The following is a 4,591-nucleotide window of genomic DNA, read 5'->3' as shown; positions in this document are numbered from 1 at the left end:
AACAATTCATAGATCTGGCCTTTCTAGACTGATTCACCACGTAAAGCCCCAAACTTGATGCACATACAACCTTTATACGACTATAAATGAAAGAATACCAACAAATACCACTACCCAAGGTCATGACCTCCATTGCTCTCCATAAAGCTTGATGAATGAGGCTCTCTGGACCTCTATGGATCCACATCCAAAGCCTCATGTCACACCCCGAAACCAGAATGGCGAAAACATTCGGGGGCGGATGACTTCACGTAGTATCACAACAATTGAATATTGTAAAGAAAGTAACACAACCATCATATATATAATGAAAACGTATATTGTTGCATTATACATGTTATCAAAAGAATATTACAATATGATGATAATGTTCAATAATAAAAACATCCTTAGTGTTCCTTCTCCCAAAAGCTGGTAGTTACCTGTATTACTGATTCCCTGAGAAATACAAGTGGTTTTGAAAAAAGTGTCAACAATTAAGTTGGTGAGTTCATAAGTGTTTTGCATTGAAAAGTATGTCCTTTTTGATGGTAAATCGATGAACGAGGTTTTCAAAAAATCCAATATTTTGTATAAATGATTTGAAAAGTTTCCCGTGTTGGAGTGCGTTAGTGTTTTTCATACTTGAATAATAATAATAAATTTTTTGTTAAAAATAAAATGGAAAACTGAAATGCATATATGAATCTCGTAAACCAAACTTGTTTTTATACTTTTATGTGAGTTTTATAACCATACTATTGACACTGATGGCCTGTAACAACATTCTTCAGGTGTTGTAGTGTTATGACATTTGTCACCCCAGACCTGCCGGTCTAACTATAGCTAATAGTTTAGGTGTGGGGTTGTCAATCCTGTATAGATCTATACACAAGTATCACGCTCTCTCTCTAAGAGATTATGGTATATAATACAGGACTCGAAATGCATACATACGAGTACGTTGAAGTTTAAATGTCTCACATTACTTGGTATAAACAGATTTACGATAATAAAGGCTTTACTTCTTTTGAAAGCATTTCATTTGTCGAGATGTATATGTAAAATGTATGAATCACTTGAATACTACACCCATTATAGTTTCTCAAAAGTATGTTCCCATTTGGTAATAACAACTTGGTGATATAATAGCCCTTTAAACATAAAGTTATTTTTGTATCAAACCCCTATAAGAACGATATTATAATTATGTTTATGCAGTGATACTTTGATTTGTAATGTACTTGTATTCCCCCCCTAAAACGTGAAAAGAATTGAAAAGTAGGGGTATGAACTCACTCGTTAAGTTTGAAGAGAGAGGCTAGGGTTGAGCAGAACTTCGACCGCGGATGGTTGCGTCATCGGGCTCTTCGGGGATCTCTGCAGTGTAAATCTTTCGTCGGGGGCTCGAGTGCGGAAACCGAGGCGGGGAAATGGTCTGTGGAGCTTAGTGATATGGGAGAATGACTGAGAAATTGTGAATGGTGTGCAAAACTCGAAGCTTATGCAATCTATTTATAGTGCTGGAACTTCCTCATACGCGGCACGTACCTCCGAAGTACGCTGGGCGTACGCAGTACGCGGGGCATAGTAATGCGTCGTGGCTTACGACTCGGGTCTAGCTAAGCGTAGCTTGGGTGGGACGATGGTACTCGACTCTGGGTCTAGTACGCGGGTCGTACTCCCAGAGAACGTGGGGCGTAATCTGGCCTGTCCTCTTCTAAATTCCGTAACTTTCGCGTACGAGCCCCGTTTTTCGTGTTCTTTATATCCACGCGTAGGTGAGATTATGCTCTACAACTTTCATTTAGACTCCGTCGGCTAGTTTTGACTTTATTTTTAATGATATAATTTTAAATGGCTGGGCCTCTTAAAGTCCGTTAAAAATTCATAGTTTCTTTATTCGACGTCGGTTTTCGTTTGTCTTTTTATCAATTTGCTCCTATTGTGGAGATCTTCAACTCTCATTTAGGTTGCGTTAGCTAATTAACACTCGATCTTCAATTCGAGTTTTTAGCCCTCTACTATTGTTACAAAACTTTGAAAATTCGTAACTTCTTCATACGAGGTCCAATTTGGGCGATCTTTTTATGCACGCTCACCTTTCAACAAGATCTACGACTTTTGTTTAGATACTTAAGGCTAAAATGCATTTTATTGAGATTTTACTTTTTACGTCAAATAATGTTTTAACGTCGTGTCGTAAATATACGAGTGGTTATAATTTCTTCAATATAACCTGGTTTTGAGTGTTCTTTATGTTTTTGGAAACCTCGACACGTTATCTAATATTTGATGCATCCCAACTTAGATATTTGAACACTTTATTTTCAAGGTTAATTTAGTTGTATTAGACTTTTGAGCGTTACAATGCTTTTGGAAAATATAGGGTTGTCACATCATCCCCCTGTTAAGGGAATTTCGTCCCGAAATTTAATCTAAGATAAAGTTTACAGTTTAGGAAAAAGATGCGGGTACTTTTGTTTCATCTGATCCTCTTGTTCCCAGGTGTATTCAGGTCCTCGCTTGGCGTTCCAGTGGACCTTCACGATAGGTATGCGGCTTTGTTTAGTCCTTTTGACTTCCCGATCCATGATCTCTACTGGTTCCTCTACAAATTGAAGGTTTTCATTTATTGTGATTTCGTCTAGAAGGATGAAGAGGGTCTCATCGGATAAGAACTTCTTTAGGTTTGATACATGAAAGGTAGGGTGTACGTTGTGGAGTTCCTGAGGTAGCCTAAGTTTGTAAGCCACTAGACCGATTCTGGCAAGGATATCGAATGGTCCGATGTATCTAGGGTTCAGTTTCCCAAGTTTTCCGAAGCGTATTAATCCTTTCCAAGGCGAGACTTTTAGTAGGACACGGTCTCCAACCTGGAATTCCAAGGGTTTTCGTCTCTTATCTGCATAACTCTTTTGTCTATCCCTTGATGCCTTTAGACGTTCTCGGATTTGAACAATCTTCTCTGTAGTTTCCCTTATGATTTCTGGTCCAGTGAGCGTGTTGTCAGTTGCTTGTCCTTTTGCTAGTTGTGTGTCCCCCACTTCGGCCCACCATAAAGGTGACCTACACTTGCGGCCATAGAGGGCTTCGAACGGGGCAGCTTTGATACTGGTGTGGTAGCTATTGTTGTACGAGAACTCGACCAAGGGTAGATGTGTGTCCCATGCTTTGCCAAAATCGATTATGCAAGCTCTCAGCATGTCTTCTAGGGTTTGTATGGTTCTCTCGCTCTGGCCGTCGGTTTGTGGGTGATAAGCGGTACTCATGTCTAGTCTTGTCCCCAAAGCTTTTTGTAGCGACTGCCAGAACCTTGAGGTGAATCTACTATCTCGGTCCGAGATAATGGATACGGGCACACCATGCAGTCGTATAATTTCTCTGAGGTATGTCCTTGTTAACTTCTCCAATTTATCCGTCTCTTTGATCGATAGGAAATGCGCTGACTTAGTTAACCTGTCGACAACTACCCAAATGGTGTCGAGTCCGCTTGCTGTTTTGGGTAATTTTGTTATGAAATCCATGGTTATCCGCTCCCACTTCCATTCGGGTATTTCTGGTTGTTGTAATAAACCCGAAGGCTTCTGGTATTCCACCTTGACTTTGGCACATGTCAGGCATTTGCTCACGTAGGTAGCAATATCGGCTTTCATGTTCGCCCACCAGTACAACTTCTTGAGATCGAGATACATCTTATCGGAGCCGGGATGTATGGAGTATCGTGTTTTATGGGCTTCGTCCATGACGATTTCTCTGAACCCACCAAACTTCGGTGTCCATATTCGATCCATGAAATAACGAACTCCGTCGCTCTTGGTTTCAAGGTTCTTATCCATTCCTCTTAGGGCTTCTCCTTTCACGTTTTCGGATTTCAAGGCTTCTATTTGGGATTCCTTGATTTGCATGGACAGGTGTGAATGGATCGTCATAGTTAGGGACTTCACCCAGCAGCCTGAGTATTCCTTCCGACTGAGTGCATCAGCCACTACATTAGCCTTTCCGGGGTGATATCGAATTTCACATTCGTAATCACTTAGTAGTTCTACCCATCGTCTCTGTCTCATGTTGAGTTCCTTCTGGTTGAGGATATGTTGGAGGCTTTTATGATCGGTGAAGATTGTACATTTTGTGCCGTAGAGGTAGTGTCTCCATATCTTCAGAGCGAAGACGACTGCCCCTAGTTCAAGATCGTGCGTTGTGTAGTTCACTTCGTGCGTCTTTAGTTGCCTTGAGGCGTACGCGATGACCTTCCCTCTTTGCATTAAGACACACCCAAGTCCTTGGTTTTATGCATCACAATAGACCACGAAGTCCTCCGTTCCCTCTGGCAGGGTTAGGATGGGTGCACTACATAAGGCTCGCTTTAGTGTCTGAAATGCGCCATCTTGTTTTTCTCCCCAATCGAAGGTCACATTTTTCTGGGTTAGGGTGGTAAGTGGCTTGGCAATCTTTGAAAAGTTCGGTATGAATCTTCGGTAATACCCGGCAAGTCCCAAAAATTGCCGGATTTCTGTAGGGGTTCTTGGAGTAGTCAAACTATCTATTGCCTTTATCTTGGAAGGGTCCACGTGTATTCCTTCTTTGCTTACAACATGTCCTAGGAAATCCA

The sequence above is a fragment of the Lactuca serriola genome, chromosome 3, assembly GCF_051521515.1.
Source record: "Lactuca serriola cultivar US96UC23 chromosome 3, Lser_US96UC23_V15, whole genome shotgun sequence".
NCBI lineage: Eukaryota > Viridiplantae > Streptophyta > Magnoliopsida > Asterales > Asteraceae > Lactuca > Lactuca serriola.
Note: the sequence above shows the minus strand (reverse complement) of the source record.